The sequence below is a fragment of the Symphalangus syndactylus genome, chromosome 4, assembly GCF_028878055.3.
Source record: "Symphalangus syndactylus isolate Jambi chromosome 4, NHGRI_mSymSyn1-v2.1_pri, whole genome shotgun sequence".
Taxonomy (NCBI): Eukaryota; Metazoa; Chordata; class Mammalia; order Primates; family Hylobatidae; genus Symphalangus; species Symphalangus syndactylus.
This window is the reverse complement of record NC_072426.2, coordinates 66,328,151-66,348,020: the sequence shown is the minus strand read 5'-3', so window position 1 is coordinate 66,348,020 and position 19,870 is coordinate 66,328,151. Positions and strand designations below refer to the sequence as shown.

The following is a 19,870-nucleotide window of genomic DNA, read 5'->3' as shown; positions in this document are numbered from 1 at the left end:
AGGAGAATCACTTGAACCCGGGAGGCAGAGGTTGCAGTGAGCCGAGATCACACCACTGCACTCCAGCCTGGGAGACGGAGCAAGACTCTGTCTCAAAAAAAAAAAAAAAGAAAGAAAGAAAAGAAAATCAAAGTAAAAATTCATATTTGGTCACAATTGAGTTAAAAATTACATAGAAAAACAAAACCTCTTTAGGAACTTTCCTTAGAACCAAAAGTAGTCATAACCCAATTATGTTCAGAAATCACCACTTTCCTCAACCTCTTAATGGAAAACAAGAGGAATCCATCTTAAGGAAGGTATTCACTTAGTCAACATCTTAGCAGCCAATGATGGTAAATAAACTATTGAGAAAGTTGGTCCAAATCAGCTGGGTATCTTCATGAAGGTACATATAGATTCAAGAGTAAAAAATTTTAAGGAATTTCTTCTGAAAGGTAGCTCTACTCCAAATTAATAGATATTTACTGATTGATCAATTATTGATACTAAATTCTGATATGCATATTTGAAATAAAAATTTATATATCTTATTACATAAGAATCCAACACAAAGTACATGATATAAACTTTTGCTTATTCCATTTCCCTACATTTAGTACCATCCATTCGTTCTATCAGCAGACAATGTACTTAGGAGGTACTGCAATGAAGCTCACCTTTCCTTATCATTCTAATCAAAATTCTTCCTATTCTTAAAGGCATGCATCCTGATGCCTGTCCTGACCATTTCGTCAAAGTGACCTCTTTGAGATGGAGTCTCCGTCTCCCAGGCTGGATGGCGCAATCTAGGCTCACTGCAACCTCTGCCTCCTGGGTTCAAGTGATTCTCCTGCCTCAGCCTCCCAAGTAGCTGGGATTATAGGCATGCGCCACCATGCCTGGCTAATTTTTGTATTTTTAGTAGAGACAGGGTTTTGCCATGTTGGCCAGGCTGGTCTCGAACTCCTGACCTCTAGTGATCTGCCCACCTCAGCCTCCCAAAGTGCTGTGATTACAGGCATGAGCCATTGTGCACGGCCAAAAGTGACGTCTTTCTGAACCTTCAGAGCACTTATTTGATACCTGTGGTGCCAATTCATTTGAACAGAATAATACTGTCCCCATTACAATATAGGATGACCTATCATGACTTTGAGCCTGAAATGAATAGATTAATCAATGCCTTTGGAAATATGCAGTAATTGACTTGTTTTGCTGTTTATCTTATAATATTAAGACAGATGTTTTATCTTCCCACAAAGATTGTAAACCTTAGAGGACATGAACTGCATACTATACTACTTTATAAAATCTCCACAGTTCCTGGTACAGTATGCTACTTAGAGTTGGTCTTCAATAGATGATGATGATAACTAAAAATAAGATATATTAAATACTCTTTATTAGTGTTTTCAGTGCCTGGTATATTATTGGCTTTGTTTTGGTTACTACAATATCTTCAATAGCTAAAACCAGACAAACCAAACAGTAGATACCAATAGACTAGGCTATCCAACAGAACCTTCTGAACTGAAGGAAAGAGTCAAAGAAAAGGGCTTTAAATTTTACTGGCAGGCATATATTCTCTGATAGAGAAAATACAGGGTAGTGTACACCAACCAGGAAAACTTGGTGATAACTTTTTTTTCTTGAGACAGAGTCTTGCTCTGTCACCCAAGCTGAAGTTCCATGGTGTGATCTTGATTCACTGCAACCTCTGCCTCCCAGGTTTAAACGATTCTCCTGCCTCAGCCTCCCAAGTATCTGGGATTACAGGTGCCTACCCCATGCCCGGCTCATTTTTTGTATTTTTAGTAGAGATGGGGTTTCACCATGTTGGCCAGGTTGGTCTCAAACTCTCAGGAGATCTCTCAGGAGATCTGCCTGCCTCGGGCTCTCAAAGTGCTGGGATTACAGGCATGAGCCACCATGCCTGGCCTCTATTATTTTAATCACAGCTGGTCAATCTTGAGGTTGGTTGAGGCTGGGGGTCCTCTCACCCATATCTCACACTCCATACCTCCTGAATTTCATAAAAGAAGCTTCCCCAGCAGCTCATCCATATTTAAAGACAAGTCAAAATTAGCTCTTCATTAGCAAGAGTTAGACAAAGTAAAAATAAGTCCACTTCAGAGGCAGGCTTACCCTTCCGGTTTCTTCACTCCATGTACCCTCCACATCCTCCCTCCAAACTGACTCCCACCTCCCCCAACAAGCAGATGAAGCTCTTTTCTCAGAAGATAATCTTTCCAGTTCTGAATTATATCATTAGACCACACAATACCACCCTTGAGATCTTTTTCAGTTACAAAGTTGAGGAAGGATCACATGTCCTTAATATTCATGGCTATACCTGTATAAAGTGTGAAGCTAAATATGTGCAGCAATTGAACAGAACATATTCTAATCATAGGGTCCTGAACAAGAAACCGAAATGTGATCATGTTCTGCGGGTGTATTACAAGACTTACAGAAGATCCGCTGGATTGGCATTTGATACGGCTTGCATGGAAACAAATCCCATTTTCTAACCCATTCTTGATTTTGTTTGATGATTTAAAGCCCTACATGCCTTTTTAAAAGCAGAACTAGATGAGCTAGAAAGTAAATCCCCAAACTCTCTGAAAGTAGTGTATAACCTGCGGCTCATAAATCTCTGTGGAGTCACAGAGTTATCATAAGCAGTTAAAAACGCTCAGGAAACCACACCAAGCAATCACTCTAGTTTAAATTAAAAACATATCTTGACCATTTACATCTCATTTTTCAAATGTATATAAAAGATGTTGTGATTCTGGATACATTAAATTATGAATTATTTTATTAACAGATATTAACATTACAATCATACTGTAAAAGATATGCAACCAATACTTCAGGACTCCCAGGTATTATATGGTTTAATGATGCCTGTCAATCACACATTATAATCAGAACTGGAAAGATCACCTCCTGAGAAAACACAGTTTCATCTACTTCAGGAGGTGGGAGTGACTGTGGAGGAGGATATGGAGTGTGTATGGAGTGAAGAAACTGGAAGGGAAAGCCTGCCTGTGAAGTGGACTCCCACAGCCTTGGCCCAAATTGTGCCATTTCTTTTTGGAAATCAGAGCATCTAGCTTTCACCTTTCTTTCTGGCAAGTAGAGATTATTTAAAAAAAAAAAAAAAGAAGAAGAAGAAGAAGAAAAGAAAAGAAAGACAAGAATTTTTAAAAAAAGGAAGAGAGCAGAGAAGAGAGAAAAAAAGAAAACAGAAGAGACAGTGAAGTAAGTGAAGGACGGGCAAAGAAAGGAAAGGGAGCAAGGGAGACAGTGAGAAAGGGAGGGAAAGAGGGAGGTGGGAAAGGAGGGGATAGAGAGGAGAGGAAGAAATGGAAAGCTGAAATTGATTACGATAAGTTTTTCAATTACATTTACATGTAGATATACTGTAAAATTTGATGTTGAGAACATAATCTAATTTTTAATTTAGTGGTTTGGTTGTGGAGAAGGATTTATATGGATTCAGCTGAGTAGTAGTGAATAAAACTCACTATTTGTCAAAAAGAGAGAGATGCAGCTTTAAAAGGTATCATGTGCCTGTTCATTCTTTCAAATCTAGATAAATGACAAAAATACATGACAATGGTGAATGAGAATAATCACTAGTCAATTTGAAGAGCCACCTACTCTAAATCCTGTACACCCTTTTTATAAAATTCATCTATCACAAATGAAAAACAAAAGAAACTAAAGCACATAACAGTCATTATGGCATATGCAGTTTTTATTTGATTCTAAAAATAATAGTTGATTATAGTATGTATGATGATAGACATTCCCTAACAGGAATTAAAAGTATTCATTTTAATTCAACCTCTATTCATTTTTAATTAGGACTGCTTGCAATGAAATGAGTTAATGAAGTAAAACATAAAACAAATTAAAGTTAGAATCTAAACATCCAAGAAGGTTTTCAGATACTAGGAAGAGTTTCATGCGTAACCAGGTTCTATCTGGAATTTTCCATTCCTGAAGGAAGACGAGATTACCTGGCAAACTATAGAATTCATCTAAATCTTTCTTATGGGTCTTAAGATAAATTAGTGACGAAACCAGCAACCATGAACTTAAACCACCAAAACAGCCTTACCAATGAGATGTGCAACTAGGTCATAGCCCTTGCCTCAAGCTACTCTCACGTTAGCAATCGATCACTCCAGATTATTAATTGATAGGTAATCAATATTAATTTCTTAAAATTTCTGAGTCTCAGTTTCCTCAGCTGTAAAATTAGAATAATACATATTTTCTGGGATGACTTTGAAGATTAAATACAACTTCATATACATTTATATACATTTGTATGTATACTCATGCATACACATTTGACAAAGTGAAAGGAAAGGCATCCAATAAATGTAGTTACTGTAATTAATAGCAACCAAATAATTTTAATGCAGCATTCTAGGTGTTACAGTAAAAACATGTGCAATGTACTACAGTGGCACATAGGAGAAAACAATCTTCTGTCTGAAGTGGAGAATAGGCTGCCAAAGGCTCACCGAGAGCAACCCTAGGACTCAAAGGATAAGCATGAATCAATCAGGTGGCCAAAGTGGGAAATAGCATGTTATTCCAAAGGAAAAGCATGTGCAAAGAAATCCATGGAGATATGAAAAAGCATGGTAGAATCATGGAAGGCAAGTGGTTGGGTATTGCAGAATGAGAAGAAATTTAAATTTTTTATTTTTTTGAGATGATGTCTCGCTCTGTCACCCAGGCTGGAGTGCAGTGGCGTGATCTCCGCTCACTGCAAGCTCTGCCTCCCGGGTTCATACCATTCTCCCACCTCAGCCTCCGGAGTAGCTGGGACTACAGGCCCCTGCCACCACGCCCGGCTAATTTTTTTTTGTATTTTTAGTAGAGACGGGGTTTCACCGTGTTAGCCAGGGTGGTCTCTATCTCCCGACCTCATGATTCACCCGCCTTGGCCTCCCAAAGTGCTGGGATTACAGGTGTTAGCCACCATGCCCGGCCAAAATTTAGAGTTTGAAAGCAAACTACAAATACTTTTTAAATGCCTTTATTATAAACATTGTTATGGTACTTGAGACAGTGGTGAACGACACTAATTTGGTTTCTGCCCTCATGGAGCTTACAGTCTAGCATAGAGATCGATACAAACAAACAATTATGAATAATAATTGCAAGCATACAAAGTGCTATGGAGGTTGGCTAATATTTATAAAGAATGTACTGTGTGGGCCGGGCGCAGTGGCTCACACCTGTAATCCTAGCACTTTGGGAGGCCGAGGCGGGCGGATCACAAGGTCAGAAGATCGAAACCATCCTGGCTAACATGGTGAAACCACGTCTCTACTAAAAGTACAAAAAATTAGCAGGGCGTGGTGGCGAGTGCCTGTAGTCCCAGCTACTCTGGAAGCTGAGGCAGGAGAATGGCGTGAACCCGGGAGGTAGAGTTTGCAGTGAGCTGAGGTCGCACCAGGACTACAGAGAGAGACTCCATCTCAAAAAAAAAAAGGAATGTACTGTGCAAAGCACTTTACATAGGCTAAAAAAAAAACTGTCCTCATTTTACAGAAATTTGAGGCATAAAAAAAGGTTAAGAAATATGGGTGGTCCGAATCAAAAACAAGCACTTTTAACTACTATGAAATACTGTCTCTAGAAAAATATACTGCCTGATGAATGATGAACTGGAGAGGAAGAAAACTGAAGACAGATAGTATTGCAAAAGTACAAGCAAACTAAGAGTAGATTTCAGGTAGATTTCCGGTGCTCTTGCCATTAAAAAAAAAAAAAAAAAAGGAAGAAGAGAAATAACCATGTGAGAAGATAGATATGTTACTTTACTTGATTATCATAATCACTTTCCTAAGCATATCAAAACATCATGTTGTATACATTAAGTATATACACTTAAAAATAACATTAAAGTTATAAAAGAAAAAAAGACCAAGCAAGTAGTGATTAGGAATAGAACTAAGTTGTAGTAAGAATAAGAGGAGAAAATAGATTCATGAGATACTGAAGTAAAATTTACATCACAAGTGGCTAATGCAGAAGGAAAGAGAACACCTAACACGCTGCCACCAAAGAGAGCAGACTACCAAGCACTTTCGTAATTTAAGATCTATTCAATTCTTACCAAAGAGAAAAGATGTAGGATTTCATTTCTACTCATTGCCACTCCCTAACCCAAGCTCAGCTTCAGCACATACCTTTTTGTGGCAAGGGTAACAAAATATCATTACACAGGGAGCAATAAATTATTTTACCTATTTAAAGAGAACTCTGTGAAAAACTTGGATAAAAAAGGATTCTGGAATCTCTGAACTATTTCAACAAATGAACAAAAAGCCAAATTCACTTTTCGTTCTGCGTATATATGGTATTCATTTGGTCCTAAGAATACCTTGATGATATACACAGAAAAATGATGCTTACTGAATTCACAATCTGCTACTTAAAAATTAAAATTTCAGAATTTAAATTAAAACTTAATTGGTGTACAATTTCAGACCAATCTTCGGAAAAAAACTTTTGAGGTATTACTTGAATAAGCCATCTAACTGGTAACCAAATACTAAAATTATTAACAATCAGCACTACTCAGACAGACAAACTGGTCTTCATATACACTCAGGGCTGCAGAATTCTATATAGTTCTAATACCTTGGCATGTAAATGATTTTCAATTTACATTTAAAATCCCAATATGAAAAATTTGCAGAGTAAAATACAGAATATTCCATCCTTTGGCATTTTGGTCAAAATTGTTTAAGAAAATGAAGTCAAAATAAAAATCCTAAAAGTGTGGTTTTCACTCAAGCTATATAAGTGAAATAATAAATGAATATTCTTACCCATAATGCACTGACTATAGTTAGAAATACGTATCAAACTTATATGTGAAATGTTAATTTGGATAGCTTGCTCTTTTAATTAATGTGATTATTGTGCTTGTGTCATCACCAATTCTAATGACACTGGGCTGAGAATTCAGCGGGGTCTAAGGCTGAAATGATCAGGAGGGAAGGCAGAGGGGAACAAGTGAGTTATAAAAGTCTGCCAGTCGAACCACAAAAGTAAGGAAGGAGAGAAAGCACAGAAACCAGGAAGTGGAATTAAGGTCAGAAATCATGCAGTAGCTGATGAGTGCACCTCTCACACATTTCAGTCTTGGGACCCCTTTACACTCTTGAAAACTACTAAGTATCCCAAAGAGCTTTGATTTATGTGGGTTATGTCCATTGATATTTACCATCTTATATATTAAAACTGATAAAATTCCAAAATATGTATGAATTCATTTAAAATCAATAAAACAAATATATTAACGTAAGTAACATATTTATGAAAAAAACTGTATTTTCCAAAACGAAAAATATTTAGCAAGAAGAGGGTCATTGTTTTACATTTCCGCAAATCTCTTTAATGTCAGACTTATTACAAGACAACTGGATTCTCCTCTCTTTCTGCATTTAATCTGTTTCCATACCACATCTTGTATAACCTCTGGATACTCATAAGAGAATGGAGAGTTCCAAAGGCAAATAATGGCTCTGAATTACTATGAAAATACTTTTAATTTCATAGACTCCTTTGAAAGGGTCTTGAGGACCCCCAGGGGTCCCAGGACCACACTTTGAAAATGACTGCATTATACAGACATATTTTAAAAAGTGGCAGACAAAGATGATTTGCAGACAAGCATAAAAGCATAGCCCATAAGCAGGGTTGCTCAGTTTGTACACCTATAAATTCTGGTATTCAACAGATCTAGAATTGCAATGGGGCCAAGCCTACAGAGACACTTGTCCATTATCCTATTTCCAAATGTAAATATAGAATCAACTCAATAGAATCTCCTCCAGGTGATCATGAAATTGTAACCACCAGCAGGGAAAAAAAAAGAAGCTGCTTTTGCATGCATAAAACAAAGATTGTACTGACAAGCCAATAATAAAATCTACGGAAATAATTACACAATCAAGATTAGGTCATGGCTTCACTGCATTACAGATAATTATGCTAAGATAATAGAAAGCACTGCTGAGGGACAGCTCTCTTTCCTGAAGAGCTATAAAAATAAAGTGGATACCCACATATTTAGAATAAAGATATTCCTTTCTGGAGACAGCACATGGACCAAAATCCTCCCCCAGACTTACAAGTCCCTCTGAGCATGTTTATCCCACTAAATGGGCTCTGATAATCTAACAATTCCCCCTTTACACACTTTTCTACTTCACGCACAATAACTGCTCTAAATATTCTCCATTTGCAGTTTTTTGTTTTTTCTCCTTAATCCTTCTGTTTTCAATGGTCTTTTGTTCCATTTCCAGCCTTACTCTTATTTGTTTCATCAATTACATTCACTCTTCCCTACCACTTTCCACACACCTACGTGTGAGCTTATATTTTAAAATACAAAAATCTTGTGCATTTTAGAGACAATAATAACCCAAACTATGAATAAGCTAAAAGAAGAGGGGGGCAAAAAAAGATGGCTTCAAATGACAAAAATAATTTGAAATAGACACTTGTATATTACTTTGAAGACAAAAGCGTTTTCAAGTGATCTCAATACTTTATGTTCTGCTTGTATCATCAACACCCACTTGTTCTCTCTCAATCTATAGGCCCTTGGGGAGGGAAAAACAATGATAAATCGAAACCTGTCCTGGATGAATACACGAAAACGACTTGGTGAGGATACCAACAAAATAAGAAGGTGGCAAATAAGGCCTTTCATCTTAGAACAAGAAGATATCAAGGAACAGAGTTTAACTCTTGTATAATACAGTCAGTTAAAGCTCTCTAAATCAGCCAAGGGCTGTAGCTAAGCAACATGATTCTTCACTTGCTCAAAAAGGGGGCTGCCAAGCATCAGTAGCCTCATTTCTCACTGAAAGCTTTGACAAGTTTCCACCATATTTTATATAATTGTAGCAGAGGGAGTGCCAGATTAGATCTGATTTGCTGTCATAATGGGATTTTTTTCCCACATAAGTTAATGATGCAAAGCTATATTTAACCCCCCAAAAGTCACCCTCAGGCACTCACTGTATATTCTGATTGCCTCTCATATCTAGAATTGGACAAGTAGCAATTTCTCTGCTACTGAATATGACAAAAGCAAAGGTTTAATAGGTATGTTTTTTTCCCCCTGATTGGCTCCATTATAAATTTAGCTACATATTCCAAATCTGTTCACTAACTTCATATTTCATCAGATGTTCTCTCACTGAATTGAAAAGATCAAGAAAGTCTGGTACTTTGAGTTCACATACTTTGGTGTATGCAAGTCAATTCTCTTGCCCCAGCCTACTCTTGCCCTGCCCTGCATATGCTGTAGATCACCCACCTTCAAACTCAGCCTCACCCTGATCCCGAGGCCACAGAGAAGCTTCAACGCATTTTACATGTTTGTATTTAGCAATGGTTACAGCCCATAACATATATTGTCATATTACAATTTATGGTAATATATTATCATAAATGTAGTGAATCCTCTGAATCCTCTTGTCATCGCTGTACATGATAAGCTGCCGTCCTCCATATTCACCTTTGTTTTATTCCTGCATTCTGATTTGTGTTCTAATTCTCTACTAGGAGTAGGTTCCTTCCATTAACACCAGCCTTTTAATTGATGCCCAGATAACATGTACAGACAGAGAGGCAGTCTATTCACCTTGAATAGTCAGGTAGCTCTCTCCTTTGTACATTCTAATTCAAATACTTCAAAGGTCCTAACATTAGAGCAACAGATTCAAGAAAGTTGGTGACACAATCCAGTGACATAGATTGTATAAAAGCAGTGTCATTCAGGAGCAGACTCCAAACACCATGACCCCATTCTAGCTGGAAAATTGATTTATCTCCTACTCTAAAGTATCTGATTCCTTGATAAGCAGAAGAGGCAAATTAGATTATTTTTAAAAATCAATGGTGCTTCCTTTAATATTGCCTCCTTTCTGGCTCAGATTATCCCAGATTTGCAATCGAAGGTCAGCTAAACATTTTTTGGCTTTTTCATCTCACTTTCATCAAATTTATCAGCCTTGCGTTAACATCCTAAAAGTGCTTAAGGGGTAACTGGACATCAACTCCTATAAGCTAGCTTGAATGAATGTGGCAATGCTGAATAATAGTTTGCTTTATCATTATCACAGGGAAAAATCAGAAAATCTCACCTTTGGCAAGCATAAGCACATAAAAAGTGAGAATTTAAAGTATTACCAGTACAAGGACAATGAGAGTATTCTTTTGGATGGAAACATCTTTTAGCGGTTCCCTTTAGAGTATACTAGGTATAAAATATTAACGCTACAGAAAAATTTAGAGTTATCTAGTCCAAACATATAGCCAATATCGCATGCAGTTTTAATGAGCTCCACAAAATTGTCATGTGGTACCTTTCACTGTTGAAAATACCAAGGTCTACAACATCCTCTCCAAGTGGTCATCCCTGCAAGGTGTGATTGAATAACCATGACATTCAAATTTATAATCTACTATTTTAAAATGTGTATTTTTCATTTTTTAACAATTCTGATTATTAAAAAGTTCCACTTACATTGAGGTAAACAGAGCCTTCTGCAGTTCCTGTTGTTTTACCAGTAAATCACAGACTAGCCCCTGTATTCCTCGAGAAAAAGTATAAATATCCAGATAATAGCTATTTTGGTATTTGAAGACAGTTATCAGATCACCCATGAGTCTTCTATTTCCTGGAAAAACATTCTCAATTTCTTTGATTCTTCAAAAAGTAAAGTTTCAAAGTCCTTCGTAATACAAATTTTCTCTTCTGGAGTGCTTCCACTTTATCTACACACATTTTAATGTATGAGAACTGAAACCTGTCATACTATTTTAGGTATTTTCTGCTAAGTTCTGAATACAGTTGAGATATAAGCCTCTCCAGATCTGGAGAACAAGCTCAGACTATGTTGGCTTTTGCTATGGTTTTGCAGCCACATCGTATTGTTGACTTATTTTCAACTTTAAATTATCCTCCCAAATATCATTCACATGTGATCAAACCAAACCACATCATTCTTCCTATGTTCAGAAAGAGAGAGATTTTGATTCACATTCAGGATCTTATCTTTGTTCTGATTAACTTTCATTGTGATGGAGTTGTCCATTTCTCTAACCCAGCAATATCTTTTTAGTCTCTGATTTTAACTTTGAATGAATTTGTTATTCTTAACTGTGTGTCTCCTATATCATTATTCAAAGAATAGATGAACATTCTGGCAAGCACAAAGCCCCGCATGAAGCCTTATAACAAACGACCATAACCTTCACTGAAAGTTCATGTCAGTCCATTCAATCACTTCCTAATATATAGCCTTAGACTTGAACAAATCCAGGGCCTATGGGAACTTTAATTCCTCTCCTACTGAGAAGGATGCTGGATTTTCACAGCAATTGCTGTATGAAATGCCAAAGCACAATGTCTAAAGTGACACCTGGTATAGGATAATATCCCATCATCTCTCCTACCCAATTTCCAAGGTTAAATGTAGTTTGTAATCTAAAATACCCCATACATCCTCATGTCTAATCCTAAATGAATTCATCTGGTTACATGTTTCCTAGAAAATAAGAAGTATAAGACTGTAGTAAAACAAAAATAGGCCTAGAATCAGATAAATCTGGGTTCGAATCCCAGTTTTACCAACTACTATTTGTATGATTATAAATAAGTTATTTAACCTGTCTTGGCCTAGCTTTCTCATCAGTAAAATAGAGGCTTTAAAGATTAAAGAAATGCATATAAAGCATAAAGACCAATTCTTGACCCAAACCAAGCACTACCAAGTAGTTGCAGCCATTATTAATGTTAAAATTAATAAGAAGATTTTTAGATTTTGATAAAAATCTATTGAGTTGAAACAACAGAAAAAGTAAAATTTATCCCATCTTTACTGTGAATCCATCCACTTCCTACTGTAACCTTCAATTTTGGGGTTATTTGCATTAGCAATCCTAGCTATGATCCACAAAGGAAAAGGGAGTCCCTAAATATAGCGATGAATCTACCACCTCCTCACAGATATGCTCAAGGTTCTTCAAATTGTCTTTCTCCATCATCTTCTTCCCAACTCCATACAAGTTCTAGATAGAGACACCACCAACATTTATAAGATAGACAGATTTTTCTTTTGAGGTTGCATATGCCCTCTTGCCTTTAATCTACCCTCCTTTTACAAACTGCAAGCTAGCTTATACAAATCATCTTTTTTTTTTTTTTTTTTTTTTTTTTTTGAGATGGAGTCTCGCTCTGTCGCCCAGGCTGGAGTGCAGTGGCGTGATCTCAGCTCACTGAAGCTCTGCCTCCCGGGTTCACACCATTCTGCTACCTCAGCCTCCCGAGTAGCTGGGACTATAGGCGCCCAGCCACCACACCCGAATAATTGTTTGTATTTTTTTAGTAGAGACGGGGTTTCACCGTGTTAGCCAGGATGGTCTCGATCTCCTGACCTCGTGATCCATCCGCCTTGGCCTCTCAAAGTGCTGGGATTACAGGCGTGAGCCACCGCGCCCGGCCTACACATCATCTTGTACACATTTCCACAATAATAAATTTCACTTCTCAAAACTAAAGGGGCTCACGTTCAGGGGGAAAAAAACATTGGCTGCTTCTTACCAAGCCTCTACTCATCTACTCAATACATGCCCGAAAGCCTTTCTTACAAACATCACTTTTCTCTATATCCCCAAATGCTTACTAATCCTTAAACCATACTGGAGAACCTGTTTATTTTCTTTAATATATATATAATAAACATCATTCTACGTCAATGAATGAACAGTATCCATTTTAAGTAGCACAGTGGTATGATATTATTTGGGTGCATTGTAATTTACTTACCCAATTCTTTATTATGCATTTGTTTCTAAATTTTTGCTACACTATGTAATACTGTGATAAGTAGTCTAGTACATATATATTTATGAATCATATTTTAGAATTATATTTATATATTTTAGAATTTTCTAATGTTTTCTTATTTTTTTTAGAAATGAGGTCTCACTCTGTTGCCCAGGCTGAAGTGCAGGCGTACAGTCATAGCTCACTGCAGCCTCGAACTTCTGGGCTCAAAAGATCTTCCCGCCTCAGCCTCCTGAGTAGCTGGAACTACAGGCATGTGCCACTAAGCCTTGCTAATTTTTAAAAATTTTTTGTAGAGACAGGGTCTCGCTATGTTCCCCAGGCTTAAATTATTTAAAGTAGAAGTAGAGAAAAAAAACAGGTAAAACAAAGAAGTATGCATTTTTAATGATGATACATTTTTACCATATTGTCAAAAAATTTATAAACATTTGCATTCCTACCAATAACACAGGAGAATATCCTCACCAACATTGAACATAATTCTTTTTTACTGCTTGCCAATCCAATAAATAAATTCCTGCACTTCTTAAATATGTGTGAAGACTTCTCTTTTATGACTAGTCGTGTCTCAGAAATTAATATACGATATTTTAGTACATATCACCTAGAAAATTTAGTACATAAAAAAGTTAAAGTCAATTGGTATATGTCTAAGTTCTCTGGTTCCCTCTAGAATGCAATGATCTCTTTTAAATTATAAATTTCCTCTGTCTTATTCACCACTGTATCCCTAGGACCTAAAATAATGAATTTGAAATAATGTTATAAAAGGTATCCCATGGAAAAGATAGCCTATATCTTATTAACCATAATAATAAGAAAAATTACTAAGAATAATAGTTCAGCAAACTTGTAAAGTGTCCTCAAAGAGAGAAGCCTAGTACACCTAATTATATGTGAATAGACTAAAGTCAGAACTGGGTTGCATGAGACAGTGATGGAAATAGTGGTTTAGTATTTAACCAGAATACAACACACAAATAGCTTGCAACTGTACACAGGGAAAGATGTATTGTATTTTAATAGTAAAAGAGATGTCTAGACAACAAAGAAATAGTTTAATGTCACTTAATTTCCTACTACAGATTTTCTCTCTCTCTTTCCCCCAACCACAAGATGGCGATAGCCACTGGTGAACTCTTGGCTCCCTTGCTGGAAACATCTACAACAGCCAGCTTGCCCTTAACTGACTTATTAGGCCCCCAGGTTCAGTGGTTTTAGCACAGTGATTTCTAACCCTAGCTTTGAAACAATTTGAGAATCTCTATTCCAAATAACTCTCGAGAGCATAGTGGAAAACTCAGAAAAATACCATCGGTTTCTATTAATTTTAAAAAGAAAGACTGTAACAAAATCAAATAAGATAGGCTTTAGAACTCCAAAAACAAATGAGGATCCATACAGTGGTGATATGGCCTGCTTTGGCTAAGCCTGGTAAAGCAGGGATGCGTGACTGAAACAGAGGATTAGCCTAGAGGAAAGAAGACGTAGAATGTAGCTAACAGCAGTCTTCAAATAACTGAAAGGCAACTACCACAAAAAACATTTTGTTTAATTTTATTTTGGGCAATTGGTCAAAGGCAATGGCCATGTATTAGAGGGAGGCCATCTAACAAAAGCAAATTATCTCCATTAATTCAACAGTGTCAGGTACTGTTCTAGGTACAAATGAACACCTGATCATTGTCCTACATTCCAAAAGAAGAGTGTGACTTTATATTAAATAACCACATTTCACACTAGTAATGAGAGAAAAGAAAAGTTGTGCTACAAATACAATTAAAATGTAAATATCCACAGTGATTACCAGTGTTTCCTCCTCACTTACTGTAAGACTGTTACAGTTTCCAGTGTGAAATAATGGCATTAAAAATAGTTTGCAACATTCTCATTACTTAGTTTCAATTGCACTAATACAGATCATAAGAAGATTGCATAAGCCCAAATTCATTTTAAGTTTGTCCTTAAATGTCCCTCAGTGAATTTTAAGGCAATGTTACTGACAAGTGTACAAGGAAACTCAGGGATTTGAAAGTTTTAAAAACCCTGTGTGGCTTGACTACACTATAAGCTAGACTATATCCCTAGGGCAGAGCTGTCCACTGTACTTTTCAACGTGGTAGCCACTAGTTACATGGCCTATTAAATGCTTGAAATCAGGTTAGTGAGGCCAGAAACTTCCTTTTCTGATTTTGTTTAATTTTAATTGGTTTAAACTTCAGAAGCAACATGTGGCTAGTGGCTATCATACTAGACAGCATAGCTCTAGAAATAGGTGAACAATAGTATTTTTTAAACAGAAACTTTCTGGAGAAAAGAAGAGCAATGGTGAGATAGCAGCCACAAGATGGAACTGACACATAGCTATTTCTAAGTGATTCAGTAAGTGAAAAGTTAAACTAAATGAAAGATCTCTAGAAAAGTACTCTAAACCCACTGTAGTCAAATGAGTAAGTTACATTTGGTATGTAAGAGGGTTTTTCTGCTTTCTTTGAATCTTTACATTCTATTCCTCTTCTCATATACCAAATGATATGTTTTCTTACCTTTTTAGCCTTCTTTAAAATTTATCTTTAGAGACTCATTAAACTACATCTAATGTAAGAGTAAAGAATTACAAGTAGGTTTTCACCCAATACATTCCATAGAAAAGAGACGATATGGGAAACTGTCTTAGAGCAATATAAGACCAATGACTGGGGTGATAACACAACCACTTCAGTGAATCTGATATCTTCAGAAAGTGGTCTCCAAAGCAGAATAAACACGACTTTAATTGGCATGCAAAAAGAAAATACTAGAACTTCTGTTTACATTTAACTTTTTAATAAAAGAAACCTAAGCTGTTAAGCCTTGTTTTATTTAGGACTTGGATTAATATTAATGCCCTCACTCAATCTATACTTCACATAAGCACAAATCTGAGAAGGCACTTGAGACATCCTGAAGGAAAACTGGGAGTTTCAAGACAGAAAAACATTGACACTGGTCACTGGGTTCCTTCATTTGCTTCAATTTTCCATTTATTGCCTTTATATTTGGCCATTTAGATGAATTTTCAGAGTGTATTGTTTTAAAGTGTAAAATATTTACAATTCTTCACGAGATGGTGTGTGACCCAGAAAATCTTCCCCCATAAAGATTCTCTGATTATCTCAAAATGAGCTGCTAACTTCTGAGCTTAAAGATGGGTTATACATTGCTTTTTACAAAAAAAGGCAAATGTTCCAAATTTGCTGATCTGTTCTGGGATGGCAAGTGGTTGGTTGTCAATAGTGTCTATGAAACAGGTATTTAAAACAACAACAACAACAAAAAACCATTCCTTCAAAGCCATTTTAACAATCCATGAGACAGTGTTTTCAAGTGAGCATTTTGAAAATGGATATTTCAAAATGTTTTCAGCGTTAAGTGGTTTTTGTTGCCGAAACCTATAAATATTCACATACCTCTACAGTTTAAACTTGGAAATAAAATGTCCTAGTCTGCTTTAATATGAAGAGATTCAGGGGGTTTTTCACCGATTCCTTTAAAATATTAAAATGACCAGCTTTCTAATTAGTTTGCAAGGACCAATTGACACCAAGTAAGATGAAGAATTACCTGCTGTATCTCTGCAAAGAAAAACTCTGCAAAAATTGGTAGCAAACATAGTTGACAATTTATTACTTCAATTTGGACAGATTTCTCCTTGTGAGGAATCTTTTTCAACCATGACAGATATTAAAACTAAGCATAAAAATAAAGTGAACTTAGAGACCTCTGAATCACTGCATTACTAAGTATTAAACTGAGATTTTCAAAAATTATGACATAATCCTAATAGTCTCACTAAAAATTTTATAAAAATTATGAATCAATTATATTGCTATAAATATAATTCTTTTAACAAATATAATTTATATTAAAATATTATTTCGTCTTCACCTCAACCTTGTAAAATTTTCTGATTTATAATATACCTAAAAAATATAATAAAAGATGTATATACACTCTAAATTTAAAATATACCTATACCATGGACTGATGTTTAAAAGGTATTTACTAATAGAATATAACCAAAAAGTTTCCAGGATACTCTCCTAATATTTCCTATTTCAAACAATGGTTTTTTAAAACTTCTTTTAGTGGAAACAAAGCAAAAGAAAATATTTAAAACAAAAATTAATATCAATTAATTTTATGTTTAAACTATTCTATAGGAGAGGATGTGAAAACTGACCAAATCTGTTTTACAGTAATCTAGATTAGTTACGAAGGCATGTCCTTCAAAAAATGCTTAGTGGCCTCCTAGACCTTGTGAAGACCTAAACTCACTGAGACATTATTTTCTTCACAAACCATTCCATGCCTTTCTAAAATGTTCCTGAGGCTTTTGTCATTGGTTCCATATCACTTATCTGTTTGCAACATCAGACCTGATATTTTGGTTGTACATACCCTAGAGGCTGGAAAGTTTTCCAACATCGTTAGAAAATTTTTTACAGTGAAAAGCCTGCCTCATTTATAACTTTGAAATTTGTAAATTTCTCTATTGTTGACAAGAGAAGAATGTTAAACATTAGCAAGATAAAACCCACCGTAAACCAAGATGAGTGTCTTTATTTCTAACGATATGGACATTCATAAAGACAGGACCCTACGTCCTACAAATGTGGATCACATTAAGTGCTTCCCAAAATAGGCCAGTTTACACAGCGATCCTTGGGGTGGTATCAGAGGGGTTGTTACAAAGAATAAAGTAGAGCCAGAACACATGAAAAATGCCACAAGCGAGACGTGTTTCTTTCTGTTTGCCTAAGCAGTAAAAACCTCCAGAGAAGCCAGCTTCTAATCTGTAACTCACATCTGCATGGGAAAGGAATTGAAAGACTATTCCCAGTAACTACACTGAGGATGTGGTCCAGAACTGTTGCAGGTACCTAGAGTGACCGGCACAAACTATACAACCTTAGAGAAGCCCAATACAATGTGTGAAGAGTTCCAGGACAAACCTGTGCAGGGAAGATTACCCTATGAGGGCCTCCTGAGCATAGCCCACGACACAAAGATTCTTTCTTCCCAACTGCAGTACCTGGGCAACGAAAGGGGGCGAGAGTGACAGAGTGCAAGTTGAACATACACTCTGTAGATCCATCGTTTTGATACTTTTTGATCACTCAGCCTCTTTCTACAATATTTTCAAATGAAATTATAGAATATTTTTTCCACTTTTTTCAGTAGGAATGTAATAAATATAATGCTCCCATATATAATCCCCAAAGTTATAAATTTCAACCTAATCTTTGTTAATCAGAATAGAGGATAATATTTTATCTTGAAATAACCTAGTCTATTTCAAAGCTTTAAAAAGACACAAAACCCAGAAAATTAATCATCCTGATGCAATGAAAATAAATCAATCTTCCAAAAGGAGAAAGAGGTTCTTGCAGTATGACCATCTAGTCAAATAAACAGATGCGCTGTAAGGACACAAAACCACACCATGATTATTAGAGGCAAGCAGCAACTGTAACAAACTGAAAAGTAAGTATCTCCTTGTTTCTAGGCAGACTGCTTATTGAACCACCCAGGAGCACCACTAACACAAGGCTATATAGAAATGAACACACACAGATCGATATCCACAATATGACACCCATGCAGAAAAAAGTCCACTCTAGCTAAAAGACAACGCTAAGTGGCTATCTGCTCCTAACAGAACAATATTGCTCTAGACATTTGGCATGGAGATGATAATCAGGGTAAAGATATTCACCAGGCCAAGCGATTGAAATTCACATCTTAGAAATGCCAGAATCATCCGAGTGGAGGCTCAGAAATGTTCAAAACCCTAAGAACAATTAAAGGCGACAAAAAGAAGAGCTCAATTTTGTGAGTTAGCAAGGCAGAAACATTAACTGTGGATGGCAGTCTCTGTGGAGGTGTATGGAGATGTGGGAGGAAGTGTGTGGATGTGAGGGAATGGGGGGGCTGTGGGAATGTATTGATGAAGTGGGGGATCACCAGGATATGGTGGAGAGATGTGATAGATTTAGAGGGATATGGGGCATTACGGGGGCTACTTACAGGTTGGGGGCAAGAGGATTGAGGGATGCTGTGGAGAGTGTGGTGGCAGGGTGGCAGGGTGGAAGTGTGTGCGGAATGCATGGCGGATGTGAGAAACAGTGAAAAGATATTTGGGAGTGTGGGAGTACAGGGGTATCTGGGTTGTGTGTGTCAGGAGTATGGGTGGTGGGTGTATACATGGTAAACATTCAATGGGCATATATACATGTATATGCATGCATGTATACCTGTGCACCTGTCTGTGCATTTGTGTAATGGCACAAATAAGTGCTTATTGCTAAATTTCCTTCTGATTTAAAATTCCTTCCTTAAAAATTACACTATATACAATCACCTTTCACAAATGGCAAAAATTCAAATTACAGTTGTAGATTACTACATTTGTGGAAATATCCCTTCTATTTTAAATAAAGCAAGCTGACTTTCCTCACAGACTCATGGAATCAATGTTGGACTAGCCCAAGTATTTAAGATCAAGAACTTTATTGTATGTTTGTTCCATGGTTTGAGGACCTCAGAAATGGACTACTAAAAATGAAATCACTAGTATGTCATCATATTCCTTCTCTGAAACCACAAAAGACAAGTGATAGTCTTATTTCCAGAAGCATGATCTCCATGCCTGTTTCCTATCAACCAGAGTATCATCAAATCAAGCACGGATAGGGACTAAAAACTGAACAAATACACACACATATACACAATTCCTTTCCAGGACCCTGTACAGTGTTTTCTCCTTGTTTTCAAAAGTGCCCCACCATGCCTTCGCTAGTGCTCTTCTAGCAGATAGCAGTGTGTCTGAATGAATACCACCAATATTTCAGTAAGTATCGTATTCCATAAAAACAGGCATAATTTGATGGCCGGGCACGGTGGCTCACGCCTGTAATCCCAGCACTTTGGGAG

The 19,870-nt window shown here is 36.6% G+C and overlaps 1 protein-coding gene across 1 annotated transcript in view; it reads right to left on the bottom strand.

Annotated features, from left to right (window-relative positions):
• Positions 1 to 19,870, bottom strand: part of GPR158 (G protein-coupled receptor 158) — a 433,367-nt gene that overhangs the window by 366,177 nt on the left and 47,320 nt on the right. The window lies entirely within an intron of this gene.